Below are 21,337 nucleotides of genomic sequence, written 5' to 3'. Positions count from 1 at the left end.
GTACATGTGCATGCACTGTAAGGATGTTGACATACAGTTCAATTTTCTTCTTTATTCTGGCCCAAATATCTGCTCTTTAGACTTTTAATTTCATCTGTCTCCTTTTCTGTTTTCATTCTCATTTTCCTTTTTCCTTTGCACATACAATTTTCTTATACCATGTCCCCAGCTATGTCCTTACCTGCCTATCCTGTAGGTCTTTCCTCCCTTCCCTTCCTTACTTCTTTTTTGGAACCTTTTTTCTGATATCTTCTCTGCCATCCTCAGCATTAGTCATGCACAATCCCACTTTCATTTCTACCCTTAGTTATTGTTATATAATTGTGTGTTCTCTTCTTTATTCCATTTTCAAGCATGGAAGGATGTTGATTTTACTTCCGCAGAAAAGTCCCCAGCAGTTCACTGAAATGGCTCTCTGCCAACAGTAATGATCACACAGACCCCAGGCCTCCCACCTCCAGGATAGCACTGAAACAGGAGCAAGCTCATAATGGGGTGCAGGTCCTGGGGTCTGCAGGGATTTAGGGATCTTTGGAGCAAACAGTGAAGTTTGTGTGTCTGGCCTTTCCTGAGCGTGCCCTTGCCACTCAGCAAAGTGCTGTGCTGATGCCTCTGTAGGCTTTCTCTTGTGCCTGTCGAGGGTGACCTGTTCCAGGGGTCCTTTCCAAAGCAGGTTTCTCCTTCTTGTCACCTCCGATTAGTGTGATATGAAAAGATGTTTCATCAGTCTTCTGTCTGCCACTGATTGATTCTGGTCAATGGCAGCTTGAAAGTTTCATTGCCCAGCTTCATTTTTGCATGTTAACTTAGTTCTGTAAATCACTGCTTCCCCTGTCCCCCCAATTTTTCATTACCTAATACTTTTTGCTTGGAGTAGTTATCTACATGACAGATCAGCAGTAGACCTTAAATAAGTTATGGCTTTGACTCCTGAACCTGGTACTTAGAAATATGGAAGCAGAGAGGCACAGTGTGTTCAGCTCATGGTTTTCTGGCTGGTGTTACAGCCATGGTGTGGGCTGAGTCGGTGTCGGGTCCAGAGCCAATACAGTGATACTGAAAGGTGCTGGAATTCTATCATCAACAGTGCTTGTCATCTTCTTTGGGAGTTATATGGCTTTGTGTGCTAGAAAACCTTCTAGCTTTTGACTTGAATTTCACATATTAAAAGGAGAAATTGAAGAAATGTTTTATTTCCCAAGTTGCCTTTCTTTTTACAGTGAAATCAATGGTGGAGTGAACACAATTTACCTGCCTTTTTCCTCTGCTGTCTGCCAATGATGCATCAAGTTACAGGGGATGAATTTAAGAGCAGCTCATGGTGGCATTCAGCCAACTCAATGAGAGAGGCTGCCTACAGAGTTCTGTTGCTAATGAAATGGCCCATTTCATTGATAGGTATTCATCAGCATTGGTGTGTTTCTGGGGCTTATTGCACAGAAAGGGTCATAGGCAAGGAAACAAGCTGTACACTGTGGCGGATTGACCTTGGTGTCCACCAAAGCCACTCTGTTGCTTCCCCTCCTCAGCTAACAGGGAAGAAAATGTAACAAAGGGCTCGTGGGTCGAGATAAGGAGTGAGAGCTGTCACTCAGCAATTACTATAATGGGCAAAACAGACTTGACTAGGGAAAAAATTAATTCAATTTATTACCAAACAAATCAGAGTAGGGTAATGAGAGAGCAATCTTAAAAACACCTTCTCCCCATCTGTCTGTTCTACACTCCTGATTTTTCTACCTCCTCCCACCCAGCAGCACAGGGGGTTTGGGAATGGGGGTTGTGGTCAGTTCCTCACATGTTGTCTCTGCACTCCTTCCTCCTCAAGGGGAGGACTCCTCACATCCTTCCTCTGCTCCAGTGTGGGGTCCCTCCCACGGGAGACACCCCTCCATGAATTTCTCCAGTGTGAGTCCTTCCATGGGCTGCAGTTCTTCATGAACTGCTCCAGCCGGGGTCTCTCACAAGGGGCGCAGTCCTTCAGGAACAGGCTGCTCCAGAGGGGGTTCCCCGTGGTGTCACAAGTTCTGCCAGCAAACTGGCTCCAGCATGGGCTTCTCTCTCCATGTGGCCACAGGTCCTACCAGGAGCCAGCTCTGACATTGGCTTCCTACTGTGGAGGCACAGCCTCTTTTGGGCATCCAGCTGCTCTGGCATGGGATCCCACACAGGCTGCAGGTGGATCTCTTCATGCCTCTGAACCTCCATGGGCTGCAAGGGCACAGCTGCCTCACCACAGCCTTCACCATGGGCTGCAGGGGAAACTGCTCCAGTGTTCGGAGCACCTCCTTCCCTTTCTTCTGCCCTGACCTTGGGGTCTGCAGGGCTATTTTTCTCCCATATTCTCACTCCTCTCTGTCAGCTGCAATTGTGCAGATTTTTTCCCCCTTCCTAACTGTGTGATCCCAGAGGTGCAGCCACTGGGAGCTGGCTGGCATTGACTCCACTAGACACAGGAGAAGCTTCTTGCAGAAGTCACCCCCGTAGCCCACTGCTACCAAAACCTGGCCATGGAAGCCACATGTACACCCAGTACCATGGGTTTGCATCTTGGACTTTGCTGTAAGGGCTGAAGCAGTGTAAGAGGTTGTGAGACAGGGAGGAGCTAAATGCAGGTCTCTTATGACAGGCAGTGACAACTTGTAATGTTCATATCAAGTTAAGTGCTGAGGACAAGCAGAGAAATGGTGGCATAGAGGAAGGTACAGGGCAAGCAAGTGGTCCTCGTGCCCTATAAAGGAAGGAGCTGGGGGAAAGCAGTGACACAGAGTGTCTCAGTACTGTTATGTCTGTAAGTAACTGGCAGGAATGCTGTGTTTCTGTGCTTAGAATCAGTAGAATGGAAGCTCACAGGGCTGCAGTGCATGCCATCACCCTGGAAACATTTCTTTGAGAAGCCCTTTGTCCCTGTCTCGATTGTGTCTTGCCCATGAGAGACAAGTGCAAGGTCATAAAGGGTTGTTCCATAGTCCTGTGCCTGATAGAGGAGATAAGCTTTGTAGAAATTGTTCCTTCTTTATAGAACAGCAACTAAAAATATTGACAGTGTGTAGCAGCACACCGAGTGTCTTCCTAGACAAGGGTCTGGGCATCTTCATCCTCAAATGAGACTTAAACTGCAGAAGCTACAGATAAGGAGAAATGGAATGCTTGGAAGCACTGGTGACTGTTTTAGTGGCTGATACCCAGCCAGAAGAGTTAGATCAGAAGTCAAAGGGTTACTAATTTATTACAGAATTCAGCAAGTTATTGGGTAAAATAGAACAAGGCCACACGATACTCAGGATATTGAATCCAATTTATACAGCTGATAAAAGCAAGGAAAATAGGACCTCACTGTAGAACCTAGCTAATAAATCTATTCTGAGAGAAAGAGCAGGAGCCACAGGAGTTTCGTTGCTGAGAGTCACTGGATTTGGTACATGGAAATTAGTGGGATTCTGCTCATGCTGCTATCGAGTGACAAAAATCTGTCTTTCATGTAGGTAAAATAAGGCCGTGCTTTGTAGTATTTCTGTGTAATGATGGGCTCCCTGCTTCTCTTTACTCTGCTGTGTTTGAACTAGTTATAATTAGCAGTGACACACATTTGGCAGGCAGCGGTGGGCAGGTGGCCATGGCACTTAGCAGAACTGGAGCTTAGGAAGCACTGAGTGCTGGCCTAGCCCTTCTCTGCCAGCTCAGGTGTAGCAGCTGACCCTGCTGAAACCCTCGCTCCCCCAGCATCTGATTTTTGGGTGTGAATTGTACTGGTGAGCCAGACCTCGTATCTTTTTTTATGGTATTTGATGGTGGCTTTCCAATAACATTCAGCACCTCTCTCTATTTGAGCAAAACCAGGCTTTGGGAAGACAATAGCTGTGTCATGATGTACAGAGGACTTCATCAGCTGGTCTAGTACTATTTGCATGATGTCCCTCACTGACTCCATTACTTCTTGTTGCCGTGCAGTTTTATTAAAGGGCAGTAGGGAACATTATAGTTTATTAAATCCAGTACTAGTCAAATTTGAATAAACTTCAGTTAATTATAAATTCACTAGGAAACCTGATGTGATGTAAAATGGAATTACACAATTCCCCTTCCTCTGTTGTTGTTGTTAAGTGTTTTTCCTATTAGTCTGGTTTTCCTGAATAACAGCCTCTCCTTTTTCTGTTATTTTAACTTTCCAAAGTAGCTTCCTTGTATTTTCAGAGAGATGATTCAAAATAAAGACTAAAATTTCAGGAATTATTTCAAATGTCTGAGGCAGTCCCTGTCTATCTTACCCCCTTACTTGAGCAAGCACTAAATGTTAAATTATAATAGTAAATGTTAAAGGGAAAAATGTCACAAAAGAGCTAATTTGGTCACAAATTAAGACATCTCATGTTACAATGAACTGCAAACTGGTTTCATTTGGATCTCCTCCTCAGCATTGCCAAATGTAAATATCGAAATACCAAAAGTCTGATTGCATAAGATGTGTTAATGTCTTGAAAATAATTTTAGAGCTTTGTTTCATTTGCATTTTCTATCATAATTTTGATTTCTTGGCCATTGGCTACAGTCCAATTGTGTTTCAGGTAGCTTTCAACAAATATGATGGCTGAATGCAAGCTCTAGTTTCAGTGAAAAGCTGAGTTTTTTATGCAACTCCAGCACCTGGGGCTTTTTTAGAATCTAGTTTGCCCAAGATAGGAATTTCGATTTCTATAGCTTCAGCTAGAAGTTGAGCATTACTGTTTGTTTTGTCTCCATAGTTGAGCTGATTTTCAGCACCAAAAGGAAAATAGAAAGTTGAAGGTAGGAATAATCATATTGGGAGCACTTAAATGGATTTGCAGAGGCCGTAGGGGGAACGTATTCCTTCCTGTGTGCCAGTGTTAAGTTCTCACTTTCCTAAGTATGTTTGTTTGTTTGTTTGTCTTAATTCTTAGTGCTGTTTTGAGAGCAGTGGGATTTCTTTGGTTTGGATTTGGTTTTGGGTCTTTTTTTATAGGACAATTATGACCTGAAAATTTTGCTTTTCCAAAAAGGTTTCATTTTTTTAAATCAAGTCGTTTCATGATGACCAGATAAATGACATCTATAACTCTTCCCTTGTCCACTGCCATAGTCACTCCACCACAGAAGGCCTCTAGGCTGGTCAGGCAGGACTTGCCCGCGGTGAAGCTGTGCTAGCTGTCTTGAATCACCTTCCTGTCTTCCATGTGCCTTAGCAGAGCTTCTCAGAGGATCTGTTCCAGGATCTTCCCAGTCACAGAGGTGAGGCTGACAGGTCAGTAGTTGCCGGCTTCCTCCTTTCTATCCATTTTAAATCTAGATACGATGTTTCCCTTTTTCCAGTCACCAGGGACTTTACCTGATTGCCATGACTTCTCAGTTACCATGGAGAGTGGCTTGGCAACTACATCAACCAGTTCCCTAGGACTCTGGGATACCTCTCGTCAGGTTCCATAGAACTATGTATATTCAGGTTCCTCAAGTGAGAACAAACCTGATCTCCTCGTACAGTGGGAAGGACTTTGCTCCTCCAGTTCCTGTCTTGTGGTCCCTAAACTGTAGGGAACTGTATAGAAAACTGGTAGAAAATGTTCACATACAGAACATCAGGAGCTCTTATTGTCACATGTAAAATGGAAACAAACTTGTATTCGTCCCTTGGCTTTGGTTGCATCTAAGAATATGCCTCTGACAAAAGTCACAAGCCACAATCATCCTGAATAAAATGCTCTGGATAGGCTGTATTAAAAAAAACCCCGCACTGATTCTCATACTTGCGTAAGAAAATTCACCTTCTGAACCTCTGCTTTTTATACCTTGTGATGACTCTGCTCTGTTGTCAAAGTTGCCTGTGTACAGTGCACCAAACGTGACCATATGTTTTATTGTTGGGTTCTCCTTGAGAAGAAGTACTTTAAGCAGCAATAAAGAATGATGGGAAGCAAATTCACTAAATAAATAAATGGGGTTGTAACAAAATTGTCGTGCCACATCCATATGTGTGTATCTATGTGAATTCAAAGGAAAGAAATAAGTAAACATGACATCCTAGCATCCAAAGCTTGTGCCAGATGTCTGTTCTTGGAGTGAAGTCCTACATGAATCAAGAAAAGCTGCTGAGTTTAATTAAAAGTCGATTCTGATCTACTTAGCTTGATCTTATGCTCAGTAGAGAGCTACTCAGAGATTAAAGTATTGCCTTTCATCTGTGAAAGTAGGAAAACCTCTGTTGTGTTGTCTTCAGTGTGTAGTTCCCAGTATTTAATTCCCTCTGCACTTAATGGAGTAGAGGAAAAGGATAGGCCCAATTTTATTTTTCTCCAATTCCTACTGGTATCCAAGGAATTCTCTGTGCTGCAGAATATAAATTTTCTAATCCCTAGAAGTGAGAAGTTAGGAAGCCCTTGCTGGAGCAGCAAGGGAGCTGTTGCATGCCTGATACCACACACTCAGCCTTTTTGGATAGAAAAGGAAATTTCAGGGCTGATCTACAGGCTGGTGTTGCAAATGAGGCAGATCAAAATGCCAATGTGCTGCCATACAAATGAGAATAATAGTGAGGTCTGCTCTTCATGATTCACATTATCAGTGTTTTGTGATCATTACCATTCTTTCCTCTAGAGAGAGACCCCAAAAATCAGATTAGAGCTGTCAAAAGTGAATGGGAGTGATGGTAAATTTGGAAGTCTTCCAGAAAGAGACATCTGTATGGACCACAGCATATGGGACTTACTGTAGTGTAATGTTTATATCTTACTTTTCATAGAATCAGGTTTGGGTTGGAAGGGACATTAAAGACCATCTGGTTCCAACCCCTCTGCCATGGGCAGGGATTTTCCACTAGACCAGGTTCCTCAAAGCCCCATCAACTCTACATCAAGGACACAAAACTTCTAGCTGGTGCAGAAATTTTTACAATATATAGTGAAATGGAAAATTCTTATCTTTAATTTCACAGAAGAGGAAACAGTGAGTTTATGGAAGGTTTCTGCTCCTTGGTCTGACTGCTCCAGAGCTAGAAAGAAGGCATGGATTGCCTGTTATGGTTTTCCTCTTTACTCAAATTCTGCAGGGCAACTTTGAAACAAAGCTAAGAGGGCAGTAGGTATTTGAGAGCAATTTAAAGTTGAGCAGGTGTAGTCTAGGTCAAGATACAAAAGTATGTGACTGTTCACAGATCAGGTGGGTAGATACCTAGTTTGTGGTACTGTGCTTAAAATTACAAGGCTGGGTAGTGGGAATGAGAGAAATTTTCAGCTTTCAGTGATGCCACCTAAAACAGTGGTCTCCAAAGTAGATAGGCAAATACTAAATTGGTTAAAAAACTGCAAGATCAGTATCTCCACTATGAAATACAGCACCATCCACGGGAGTCAGTTCCCATTAAAAGGCAAAGTTACTTTTCTTTGCTATCAGGGGCTCAGCTCCCAGAGACAGGGAGTTACTTTGGGGAGGACTGTACAGGTGTGGTAGGGTTTCTTTCAATCACCTAAAACAACCTCCTTAGACAATCCCATGTCCTATAGCGAAAGTGCCAGAACAAATATCTCTAAATTAGATGCGGGGATGTATTTCAAACAATGCTCATTCAGAAATCCTGCCTGGTTTGTTCAATGTGCCATTTGTTACAGCAAATATGCAGGAAACAGCTTGCTGTGCGTTTCTTCCCTGCTTAAATGGCTTGTTGAGCTGATAATTAATAAGCAACAGGACATTAGGTTTGTTGTAACTTTACTGGATGGATGGTTAATCACTGGAGGTTGTTAGAAAGTACCGGAAATGTGTTATCTCTCAAGACTGTTCACATCTATAGGAATTGCAGCCACTGATGTATGGAGTAGAGCACTCCCTAAGAACTGTAATATGCAAATGAATTATTACTGTGTGGAAATTCTATATGGGGTTCTTAAGGTATTCTCCTTTTCTTCAGCTGAACACCAGGTACAATAGTATAGTGTGGTCTTAAAATGAAAGTAAGAGAAATTTGGGCTAAATAGCAGTCATGTGTGGTTTCTGTGGATGCATCTCCGTTGACATGCACTTAAACTGAAACAACAGTTCAGGACTACACAGAGATTAAAGTATTGCCTGTTAAATCCTTAAAAACTAAAAGCTTCCAAAATACCCTCAAAGTTTCCTTTACTAATTCTGCTCAAATCTGTTTCTGTTTAGGCACGATGCTCCAGGGAGGTTCAGTGTCTCCTGCACATATGCCAAATGCACAGAGTAGGCAGTAGTACAAGGCAGGCTTGTGTTCAGCAGGACAGGAGGCTGACATGCAATGCATATCCTGTGGGCTAGGTCCTGCCACAAACAGCTGGGTGCTGGGGAGGGCTGCTGAGCACCGGGCTGCTGTGTACGTGTCCTCCAGGAAGATGATGGGGAGCAGGTGCTGCTGACTTACAAGCTGATGAGAGTGCGGATGCTCATCATAAGCAGCTGGCTATGAGTAACGCTGCTGCACAGGAAGCTCTTCTGTGCCTGTGGCTGTCTTTCTTAGCAGTTTCTGTTCTTGTTTTCTCTTAAGGTCAGCTCTTCTGTTAAGGTGACCAAAGTGCGTCTTCAAGACAGGGATGAGGAAAGCTCGGGGCAATGAGCACACTGATTGCGCACACGCCTCCCGCTCGTGGATGGCAGCACTGTGCTTTAACAATGGACTGCATCAGTGACTCCCTGAGGTGCTGACGAACCCACCTGCTCATCAGAGCTCGCTTCAGTGTGCACATAGGTGATTGCTCATACAGACAGTCTGTGCACTGAGGCTGCCTCGTGTTCTGGAACCAAGGTAAAGCTGGGAGTCAGGGCATTGCTTTGTCCCTCTGTTCTTGTCACTGCATTGCAGCTTGTGGGAGCAAGTCGTAAGTGTTGTCCCCACTGCAAATACAGTCCTAGAGTCTAAAGGTGTGTAAATACAAAAGACCTGTTAAAGCTACAACACTCTGCGCCTATTGTAAAGTTTCTTTTTGCTGCTAGAGACATGTAAAAGAACTTGAAGGATTTTCAGTCCTTTATGAGCAACACTCACTCCCAAGCTTCTGCGGGGGCATGGAGTAGAAAGGGCACAGCTGCATATTGAAGGCCTTTCTCAGTTCATGCTTACTTCATGTGCAGCGCTGTGAGCATCACTAAGCAATAATGAAATTTTTGCATTTGAACTGCTTAGTTCTTTGAAGAAGTACTTTTTAGTTCATCTTTGAAAGCTTGAGGACATTTCTTCATGGTAGTCTGCTAATGCAGGGACAGTGCTAACAGGTTGCTTCTAAAAGCTTGTCACGTTTATTTATCTACTTGATGGAAATGAGCTCTGCAAAAGCTTCTCTGCTGGGGCTGCAGTGTAGGAGGAGTGAGTAAGGAACAGCAGTGAAAGAGCTGCATGATCAATCAGATGGGACAGTTGCAACACTTCATTCTCTCTGCTTTGGTGAGCACCAACTGCTTGGCTTCTTGGAGGTGCCTTCAGAGCAATGGCAGATGCTTTGGCCTGGATGCAAACAGCAAAGTTCGTAGCAGTTAGGAGGTAAAAGCCTGGAATTTCCTTCCTCCTGAGAGGCAGTGGGCACTCTTTCACTTCAAATAGACAATTATTGGCCGGTGTCCTGTGCTGGACTTGTTCTAATCCAGCAAGGTCTTTCTTGGAAACCAGAGCAGGACAGGAAGTGGTTTTCTTGCCTCAGGGAAATACTGAGTGTCCAAAAAATTTTCTGTCATAATATGGACTAAAACCAGTCAAAAAGCAGTTCGTTTTCCTGACCTGTCAGACAGGGTCCAGGGAGGTGTGTTTGCCTTGGATTTAAATTTCATTTAGATTTGAATTTTTTAAATTGAAAAATAAAATCTTAGCTTGCATGTCAAAACAAACATTTGTGGGCAGGAATTACTTTTTTATCCTGATATAGGAAATTGTAAAAGGTTCTATTTCATTGTTGGGGTTTTTTTTTAATGAGAGACCACACACAGAAGGTTTGTATAAATTTGGCCCTCCCTGCCTGGAGTTGCAGCCTCAATGTGAGAGTGTAATTTGGGTGAGGAAAGTTCCCAGCTCATTACTAGTAACTAAATACCTTGTGTAGAATACCAGGATATTTCAGTGATCTCCTACTGCAACATATTTGCACATGTTAAGTTTGAATGCTTTGTCCTGTAGGTTCAGCATCAGATTCTTCAAAGGGGGAGAAGTTCAGTCAGGATTGCAAAGAACTGGAAGTCCTGGATGGAGACAGTAGACTGCAAAACCAGCAGGTCACCTTGCAGGAATTTCAATTGCAGTTCCTCAGCAATCTTTGCCTTTTCAACCATTGGCAACCAATTCAGTGTTTTACTCCTGGCTGTATTCAGTCTATAGCAAAATGCACCAATTTCTAGTAGCTCTGTAGAAGACATGAGATTAGACATTGGTACAGTTATAGGTATATAATGTAATATAAATATATCTGTTCATAATTGGTATCTTATTGTCTCATGTTTGGAAATGATGCACGTGGCTGGTGAGTGTTTCCACTCTGTGCCTCCAGCTCTGACTCCAATAGCTGGATGAATTCTTACCTGCTTAAGGCATTAAACAATTATCTGATGAGGAAGGATTTCAGCAGGGCTGAAGCTCACTGCACTCTCTCTGATTCTTACATCTTGTTATCCTCACTTTCCTAATTTTCTGGCAGACAGATGTGTTCTTCTGTTGCTGTCTGCATACAAATATTTAATTAAAACAGGAAGTGGTAATGCTTCTCAGAGGCAGCTGTTGTCCTCATCTCCAAATGCAAAGTGTCAGTTTAATAATAGCTTCAAAATGCCGAAAACCAAGCAGTGACCTGGTCAGTAAGTCCATGCTGGCATCTGGTGCATGTGCAAGGAAAGACCATGAGCAGGGTGTGTCAATGAGTGCATTTGGCAGCATGGCTGGCTGCAGGCTGCCTCAGGTCACACAGCAGCAGTCAGAGCTGTGCCTGCTGGGGAGCAGGATGTTCATGGAGGAGTCGGGCTTTCAGAGAAACAAAGAACTTGGGGATGCTGCGAAGCTGGCCAGACTTTTAAAAGCAGAGGAGCTGTGATCACTCAGTAGTGAATATAGGGGACAAAATCAGTCTGATGACTCTGCTGCAGCCCTCAGCTGCCCTCCAAGCCCCTTTGATGAATCATCATTCTCATCAGCATCGTGGTGCTGACTGGCATCAAAGTGCAGTTTTCCTTTACCAGAAAGCAGTACACTGAAAACTGTCTCTAAAAACTTTTCTTTTTTTGGATGCAGCAGAAGCACTTTTGGTGTGTTAGGGCAACAGCACTATGCTGACTGCTGCCTTTTTCATTAGAATGTCCTGGCAAAGGTTATTGAACAGCTTCCTTGGCTTGTTCATCCCACAGGCATGCAGGCAGGGTATTCAGAAGTAGGATATTTTTTTAAAAAACCCTACATGGTATATTTTTTTAATAATGAGATCCATTTCTCTGAGTTATAATCAAAACTTATATATTAAAAGGTTTTGTATAATTATCACAGAAAAGACTGAAAATATACAGATGCAGAGAGGAAAAGCATTGAGGGGAAGAATTCCTTCAACATTGTCTTCCTGCTTTGATCTTGGATTTTTTGATGTTCAGAAATGTCTCAGTTAAAAGCAGGAATTCCCTAGAAAATGTATATATACATTTCATTAACTTGCCAGCAGGTGAACAAGAGGCATAGCTAGAGAATGAGTTGCCAGTTCACTGTATCATCTGTTGGTTTTACCAGAATACAAACAATGCTTTAGAAGAACAATAGTCCTTTTAAGGACAATATGTTCCATGCTGCAGATTTAATAAAAAAATAAAACTGAAAGGAAAAAGAAAATGGAGAGAGAGAGAAAAACCCACACTCATTGAGGACTAAGAGGCAAGTATATGGAAATCAGTTTCATAATTCCTGTTTGTTATTTTCATATATAGTTTTGAAGGAAAAGTAATTAAAGTAATTGAAGTTATTTCTCTTGGATTCACATCTATTAAAATCCCCTTGAATACAAAATGAATGTAGTTAATATAATAAAAAGATCTCTTTTATTCTGTCTCTTGCCTTACCACTTCATCCTGCTGTTGAGTGCTTGCAAATATATTTGTTTCTTAATGTAGTAATGAACACACAAAGCATTTGTTACAGTTCTTCCTTTAAAATATAGAGAGCAAGACAGAGCAAGACTATTTCACTTTTCAGGTTTGCTGGGCATGTTTTAAAATCAGTAAACATGGTCAAATGCTCTCTTATAACAGAGTGTGTTTAGCTGTTCATGTTTAGAAGAAAATCTCCACTTGCAGGTGTGTGTATACACGTGCACACACTTGAATGAATCTGGTATTATGATAGATTAGATACAGCATCTGATTTGGAGCCCACTAATGAGAAAGCAGCTCTGTCTTATTCTTTCAACTGCTGTTTGTGATGAGATCTCATTCCAGTAATACTGATGAGTATCAGGTAGACTTTTCCTTTAAGAACTGGAGAGCATCCCTGGCTTATTCCCTACAAAAATAGCTGGTAGTTGGTAATGAGCTTTTGCACAAGCTCATGAGAAAAAAAAGAAAGAAAAATTCTTGATCCAGCTGCTTCTTTTTCTTTCTTCTCCTTTATCTGATTGAAATTCACAACACAGTTTTGCCTAGAGAATGCACCTCTCTCACTTTTACTCCCACTGTTTTTTCAGTAGTTCATTTCTAATGGTGTTAATGAAACTCACAGTTTAAATAGATGAACTAAGTTAATAAAAACCTAAACATTGCAAGTGCATAATGACAAGTGATCAGTACAGTACCCTGCTCCTCAAACAAGACAGAAAATCTATTATTCTATTTACACAATAGATCTTTAAGAAATCAGCTTCAAGACAAGTAACCCCTCGATTTGATTCTGGAAAAAGAGAAATTCTAATACTGATTGTCTGTATTTTCTGCCATTCTTAACAATTTCCATTCTATAAAAGCTCTACTCTTATACATGGCTCTAAAGTGTCTGTGAAAATTAAGCATTAGGACAACCCTGCCTCCAGCAAATATTTTAATAAAAGTGCCTTAAGAGAATGAGAACAGCTGGGATATTTTATCCTTTTATAATCCTTTCAAATCCATGTAATTTCTCTTCAGTGAGGCAATTTAACTACCAGTGTTCCATGAAGTTTGACATTCCAGTCACAGAATTGACTGATTGTAGTAATATTTATTGGTTGCCTCCATTTGTTATAAACAGAATTCTCCAGATTTGCTTCAGACTTTCTGTCTGACACGGTAAACCACAATTTTGGAAATTAAATTCTAAGATTCAGATTTTTACCTAAACTTTTCTTAAAAGGCAGTTTTCATGCATTAAATTATATGAATTTGGTCAAAGAAACATACAGCAGTAAGCATTGAATGCAGAGATCCACTCATTATTGAAGCAAGTAGTCTTAACTATGTTTGATTAAAAATATTTTGAAGCTGTGTTCTTAGAAGTTGTGAATGTCTGAGTGCTGTTTCAATTTTTGGGCTGTCTAATCAAAATATAACCATGGGGTTTAAACAAGCTAAACAGGGCATTTCTCTTCATAAGTGAAAATCATGTATCACCTCCTAGAAGATGGATGGGATAAACAGGTTCTATTTTGTCATATTTACACATCATCACTGAAAAAGAACTTCTCTTTGAAATGATTTTATGAAAAAGCTTCAGCTGTTTTTGTAAGAAAAATTGAGCAATCACACAAAAAAGGCAGAAGATGATGATGATGATGATGATGATGATGATGATGATTATTGTTGTAAAGTGGGACAGTAGATGACTTTAGGGGATTTCCAATAGCACAGAAGAGCTTGACAGTACCTTTGGATATCTAAGACCTTCAGAAAGTCTGGCCCATACTGAGTCCTTTAGCACTGAGCTCTTACACTCTGCCGGTTTTCCTTTCAAAGAATCATTGAATGGTTTGGGCTGCAAGGGTCCTTAAAAACCATGTAGTTCCAACCCCTCTGCCATGGGCAGGGACACTTCCCTGTAGACCAGACTGCTCAGAGCTCCATCCAGGCTGGTCTTGAACAGCTCCAGGGATGGGGCATCCACAGCTTCTCTGGACAACCTGTACCAGTGCCTCACCACCCTTACAGGGAAGAATTTTTTCCTGTTGTCGAATCTGCACCTGCCTTCTTTCAGGTTAAAGCCATTCACCCTTATCCTGTCACTCTCTGTCTGCCCTTGTAAATAGGCTCCTCCTTTCTTGCAGGCTCCCTTCAGGTACTGGAAGGCCACAGTTAGGTCACCCCAAAGACTTCTCTTTTCCAGGCTGAGCAACCCCAATTCTCCCAGCCTTTCCTTGTATGAGAAGTGCTCTACTACACTGCAGTACCTACACTGTAGGTACTTTGTAAGTGGAAAGAGGAAGATGAAGAGCACTGATTTTAGATTCACATTGTGTTTCTAACTTTTAGCTACTTTTAAAAAAATCTGGTATATTTTCTGAGAAAACAGAAACTGAAAATTAGTTAGGACAAAACTTCCTCATTTTCGTTATAAACATAAAAAGTACTAGCATTTCGTGATAGAAGAACACTTCAAACAGGGCATGAATTCACTTAGGTACTTCTATCACATTATTTAGTGCATAATTATAGAACTTGAATTGACATCCACAGCTACAGCTCTTACTTATTCCATTTCTACATTCATATAAAATCATCACCTTTTAACTTATTAAACTTTACAGCATGATTCACTAATGCAGTATTTCTTATATAAATCAGTTCAATAGATTACCAAAAAGATCAGATGTTCAGTAAATTCACCAGTGGTTCTTACTAAATTTTAAACGAATTTGTTTAAAAGACAAAATGCATTAAAATGTAATTTACATGGTAAAAATTAATTTTGAATTAATTCCTTCATCTCCATGCAATCATGGATGCAACTGTTAAAGGGAATAGTTCTTTGAATGTATGTTTCCTCTGGCCAGCTGCTCCCCAGCTCCTGAGTCCAGCCATTCCTTGTGCTGCAGCATTTACATCAGCAAGTGCTGGTGTCCACTGGTTTTGCTCCATTGGCGTCTCTGGTCCTAAGTCTGAACTGCTCCTTGTCTCAGTCTCCTTCCACTGCTCTGTGTAAGTCTTCCACTCCATTACACCTTGTGCCCGCACCTCCTCTTTCTCCTCTCTAAGATCCTTCACATACACCATGGAAGCAAATTCCAGTAAGATTCTCTGGCTGCCTTCTGCCAATGGATGTATTTCTTATACATGTTCATTGTCCATTTGGATGCTTTTTCTACATCCACATGATGCTAAATTTTACACACAACAACGCTGCTCAATTAGGTACAGAGTCTGAAAGATTTTTACAGGGATGTTGGTGAGATAAGGAGCAGGCCCTCACTGGAATTACTGACAGGTCATCCTGACAGAGGAGCATTTTATATTCCCCAAGTCTTTTATTGCAGTGTATGTGGGTCTGTAATTTCTTTGATGTTGGAGCTGTATTTAAGTGCTGGGCATTTATTGTCTCGAATCTTTTGGGTTAAGAATTGTGGTGGACATGGGGAGGCTGGTTTTTGTTAAGCTTTCTGTTTCATCTTCTTCACACATGGTCTCCTGCTGCACAGACTTGGCTTAAAATTATAAAATGCAGAATTAAGTATTAAAGAGGATTTTGGAAAGGTCAGTGGGTGACTGATGAACAATCTGGACTTACCATGTAAAATCACATGGAGGAAAAAATCCTCCTAATGTGAAACTGGAAGGACTCCTCTTCCTTGATCTGCTCCAGCATGCCATGTGCCAGACTGAGGACTCTGCCTCCCAAGGTGGGGGCTGAACTAATGCATACCTGAATTCACAAAACTAACAGAAAGTACATCTTTTTCTCAGAAACAGAAAGTACCATTTCCATTTTGACTGTTACAGTATTACTGTCATGTAAAGTTGTGGGAAACAATCTTGGGTAGAAGTTGCTTTGTATACAATTTTGTGATTATTCCTGAAAAGACCCTTTTCCTTTGCTATGAGCCATCTTTTAGTTCTGTCTGTGTTTCCAGGGCTATTTGTGTCAATGTATTTCTGTGTTCAGCAAAACCTCAAAAGCCTGGAGCTGCTCATTTAAGAGAGTCTGATGGTGATTGCTCCTGCCACCTCCAGAGATCTTTTAAAGTGGAAAGAAGATTAGAAAGATCAGAGGGTAAAAATTAGGTTTTAATGGCAATTCCAAGAGCATGTTGGAAAGGTAGATCAGAGGCGCTCTGTTGTTTCTAGCTGAATTGTGTGTTTTGCACACAGAATGAAGGGAAAGCTGGGTTCACAATACTGTGTGTGGTTGGTTTTTCAAGGCTGTCCAGTCTCCTCCACTGCTATTTCCTAATCAGTGACTGATTCATATGATAAAGAAAACTCCAAAGAGGCTGCAGATTTTGGTTCTTGAAGAATTTTTTGGGGTTTTTTTTTCCAAATCAGAAGTACCTCAAACACCTGAAATGTACTCACTAAGGCAAAACCTCGTGTACAGTTGAGTTGATTCCTAAATGGCCAGGAAAGTCAAGGAGTGAGACTTCAAATGCGTCTCACTGACTCAGTGCGTCCTGCTTAGGCATCCTGGGAGAGCCTTCCCTTTTGCCATATGAAAAAAGTTACCAGACCTTTTAGAAACCAGTGTCTTTCAAATCTACTCCAGTGGGATGAGCTCAAGGAGAACTGTGAGCAGTTTTCCCACCTACTAGTTAAAGACAGGTAGTGAATAAGAACTGAGAGGCAGAATAACTTTGAAATATGTTTAACCTAAATACTTCTATACATTTGAACCCTAAGCACTTACTCATGCTGAAATAAGACTGCATACTCCTTAATTTTTTCCAACAGTGATATTAGAAAACTGAAGAATAACATTAACATTTCTGTATTAAAATAATCCTTAAAAAAAGTTTGAATTGATGTATTAGTATGGTTAGGAGCACCTCACATTTTTTGCTACAATACCATTAATTGTTTATTTGCTTTTTGGGTTTTTTTTAATTCAGTTTTTATTTCTCCTTTCCCTCAGGCCAATTCCTAGAAGAAATTACTCAGACAAAACATTTCAGGCATCTCCAAGTGTGGGGCTGAAGTGCATACAGCCAGGTTGGCAGGTTTTTTTGAAAGGCTAGAGGCAAAACTTGACATTTGGCTAGAGATGAGGAAAAGGAGAAGGGAAGTATGGGGAGGACTTCAGATTTGTGTCCCAGAGGTGAGGAACAATTGACTCTGTCAGCATTTGGCTTTTCATCATATGGGAATTGACCACTCTTTTCTTACTCAGAAATTCCTGCTGAAGTTAACAAGGACAGTTTTGTTCTTTTGATATGTAAATGTTATTTAAATTATTTATGGAGTCTGATCTGAAACTGTGTCAGGATGCAGGACAGAGCCTGGTGTATGCTGTGACTTCTTTGCATGCTTCTGTCTTGCTTGTTAGTGCTTGCAGGTCATGCACTGTGGTCTAGGCAGAGATGCAGCCTGGAGCAGACACCACTGCACTTCCCCAGGAGCTGAACTGGACTATACAGGTGACTCTGACTTTGTCCTGTTCTCTCTCTGGTTTTGTGGAAGAAGAAGTCTTTGCCTGGGGGGCACACATTGCTGGTCTGCTCACATCCTGTGCTTAGTGGTCGACTTTGCTCATGAGGGTGAGAATTAATGGTAAAAGAGCATGCAGCAGAGCTTGGCAGGTTTTGGAGAAGAGCAGTGGCGATGGCGAAAGGGTGAGATGGTTTCCATTCACAGAATGATTCTGCAGATAGGTAAGTTTGTAGCTGAAAGGCAACAAAATGCTGCAGTGTGAAAGTCAATAGATGGAGAAATTACAGCAAAATTTGTTCAAGTGAAATTTGCAGATTCAGAGCAGATACAACCTTTTGTTTTCTAAATGCTTTTCATGAAAGTTAGAATAGGAACACTTTCCAGAAGTCTGGTAGGTATTTGTTAAAAAATTAATTTTACGGAAGTATTTTGATCTGTCTATGCAAAATTGTGTCTTCTTTTTTTCACTGAAGTTGACAAAAAGATGTTTATTTTCCTGTCCTCTACTCCCAACTGTTTTACTAGAGAGATACATAATTTTAACACTCAAGTGTTGCTATTCATTAAGATACTGAATTTACTCATTTTCTTAGATGGGACAGTGTGAGGGATAATTTGGATGGTGGGGCAGGGGAGGATTGTGAGAGAAGGTCCTGTCAGGTATTCATAAATGTGAAGTACCAGAATAACTGTTGCAAGCAAATAGTGTATTTCCAAGGTGAGGTAGGCATCAATATTTCAGCTACTTTCAAGCCAAGTCCCTCCAATTACTGAGTGCTCAGCTCCCAGCTGAGTTGCTCGGCGTGGTTGTCACTGTACAACAGAGAGCATCATACCCTGGCAACCCAGTCCTATTTCCTTTAAAACTGGTAGCAAAATCCCCACTATTTTGTCAGTACCAGATTGAAATGTCTGAATCTTCTTTTGTCAGGTAAACTCATTTTCTAAAAAGACCAAAGGATTTAAATCTGAGCCTTATTATGTCATATGAAAATTTTAGTAGGAGCTTATCCTAGATATGTTAAACCTTCCATTTACTGCAGTCGGCCTTGTTTCTTTCACATACACTTTCATAGCCTTAGAAAGCACCATCAAGGTGTTGTTTTCAAGAAACCTTCTCCAAGCTGTGAGGCTGTCTCACAAAAAGCTAATTTGGGTAAGCTGCATGCTGAATTTTACACAGCCTGCTTTCAGTACACTTGCTGCTTTGTGCTGGCCTGAAGGTCTGTTGCCTGACTCCAAAAATGAGTCCAAGTTTTGTCACATCAACTCTCTGCAGGAAGTTGGTGTTTTCAGCTATTGAGCTGCTTCAGCTTGTGTAGTGGCAGTTGTGTCTTTTATCCCATAAACAGTTCAATGCCAACCTTTTATTCTGGGTCATGCTGCAAAACAAAGCAAACAAAGAAAAAGGAGCCCAAAGTTATTTTTTACTTGATAGCAGCATGCCAGTGCTTCCTGAGGGACATTACTAACAGCTCCCCTTGGTGTAAGGGACAGAGGCCCTGGTTAGAGGGAGAACTGTTGTATTTAATTATGTGTGTAATTAAGCTCTGGTCCATGCATTTAGGAGAGGTTATCCCTGAGGGATGCAAAGTAACCAAGATGCCAAATTTCTTAAAGACTAATGGCCTCCTAAAGAGTGTCTCCCAAAGGTCTGGGATTCCTTTGGAGGACCACTTTTCAAGGAGGCTAAAACCATGAAGGGATTTCTGCCAGAACCTAGCTGATGCTTGGTTCTGTGTTCTCACTTCGTATGGTGGGGCCACACCTATGCAGAGGGCACCTTTGCAAGTACAGGAATGCCCAGAGGCTGCACCACCAGGCCATCTCACATGAATCCATGCCTTGTACTATTTCAGTAAAGCTCTTCCTTGGGTTGAAACAGCATATAATGGCATGAATAGGCTTGTAACTTTTACCAGAAAAATTATGTACAACAGAGATTGAACCTTTTTGTACTGTTATCTGTGTGCAGCCTAGTCATAAGGGACACAGAGTTTTGCTAGGGCATTTGATGCCATCTTTCTGCTTTATACTGAACATAAATGCTGTCCCAATCACAGCAACCACAGTTAAAGGTCTTTTCTAGTAGTAGCAAGATGATTCTGTTGTTTCTAAGACATCCTTTCCAATGAGCCTGATGGTGACACTATCATGCAGCTCTGTGCACATCTCTGTATGAGTTAAACTTTTAATGGTGCATTAAACATTAAATTTGCATTAACCTGATAATGCAAATTTTACATCATGGTACTCTTTCTGAAAAAAAAATTAAATAGCACCTGTCTTTATTTTAGTAAAACCTCTGTTGCACTTAGCAGAAGTGCTCAAAAATGTTGAGCAAAATTGCTCAAAAGTGTCCCAAAACACCTGTCCTTATAAACCTGGTTTGTCAAAAATTATCACTCCTGAAGAGAGAGCAAATGAGCATGGTTTCTTCTCCCAGCTTCATTTGAATCTGCTTTGGTCACTTTAAGGTTACAGTAGATTGCCAGGTTTCTGAGCAGAAAAATATGGCAATAGATGTGTGTATCCTCTTGTTGACCTGTATTGTATTTTTGACCTAACCATTTGAAGAATTTTGTGATTCCAGTTGCTTTACAAGTCACAAAGGGAAACAAAGAGAAGTAGTAAGTCAGTAGCAGATCTGGGAGTAGATCTTGGCTCTTGTGCCTGATGTCAGTCAGAAGAAATTCACATTCATTCCTCCTTGTGGTGTGCTTTTCCACAGCTCTCCAAATTCTTTGGAGTTTGTGAATGGAACTCAATAAGCACAGAATGATGAGCAAGACATGGTCATGAAGCAGAAACAGTGTTAGATCCTTTCAGTGCATTGTTTTTTGTGCTTCTTGAGCTGACAGTAAAGTCTTGTGTGGCAACAGTGCATGAAAAATCCACAAAAGGGATTGCCATGAGCTAGTGATGTCTCAATTTGTTTGACCTATGCCATGTTTAGAAAGGTCAAGTCCTTATTAAAAAAGTCCTGATCACTCACTAATGTGAAGGTGTCACCATTTCATTGGGATAAGCATTGCAGATCTGTCTCCCACTGAAGCTGGCTCCTGCAGTGCAGTCAAACACACAAGGTTTGTATCGTACTTCTTTTTTAAGTAACAGTATTGCTGATGAAAGGTTGTGAGATGAGGACAGGAGAAGCTAGGAGATAAGAGTCAGCATTTACTTGCTTTGACAGTCAGTCTAGAAGAATTGTCAAAATGTATCTTGTGAGATGAAACAGCTCTTTTGGTTCCATCCCCCTTTCTTCCCTCCAGGATTGTCTGTCTTAGTGTGTCTGCCATGCATAGGTTAGGGGTCCTTTATGATGCTCTTATTTTTATTTGTGTGGTTTTTTTCTTCCTCTGAAAATCTACTCTCACCTTTACTGCCCACTGTTCAGGTAATGTGAAGTAGTGAGATGTTCTTCCCATGGTCTGGGCTCTTGATGTCTCCTGGGGAATGCTAAAGACAATCTGGAAGCATCTGTAAGGATGTAGTTTCTGCCAGTTGTGTGCCATACTGGAGAGTCTGATTTACTTCACGCAGTTGCTGGATAGAAACCAAGTGTAGTCTGTGGAGCAGGGAGAGGACCTCTCTCTTCCATTCTGCTGCAGGAGGGTGTGCAAGCTGTGAGGTTACAGAAAATCCTGGGGTGTTCATGTAGTGACTCTAACTGAGCCACAGAGCAGCTTCCAAAGGAGGCAAAGAGCTGAGCATCAGGGCAGCTCCAGAGGGAGCCTCCAGCTGAAGCTTCCTGGGAAGAAGCATGTTTCCCTTGGGGAATCTAGTCCAATATAATTACTACCCCATCAAATGCAATATG

General features: G+C 41.4%; 1 protein-coding gene across 3 annotated transcripts in view; it reads left to right on the top strand.

The window, feature by feature from the left end:
- Positions 1 to 21,337, top strand: part of HHAT (hedgehog acyltransferase) — a 151,607-nt gene that overhangs the window by 114,547 nt on the left and 15,723 nt on the right. The window lies entirely within an intron of this gene.

The sequence above is a fragment of the Corvus cornix genome, chromosome 3 (assembly GCF_000738735.6).
Source record: "Corvus cornix cornix isolate S_Up_H32 chromosome 3, ASM73873v5, whole genome shotgun sequence".
NCBI classification, from domain to species: domain Eukaryota; kingdom Metazoa; phylum Chordata; class Aves; order Passeriformes; family Corvidae; genus Corvus; species Corvus cornix.
Note: the sequence above shows the minus strand (reverse complement) of the source record. Positions and strands in the feature narration are given on the sequence as shown.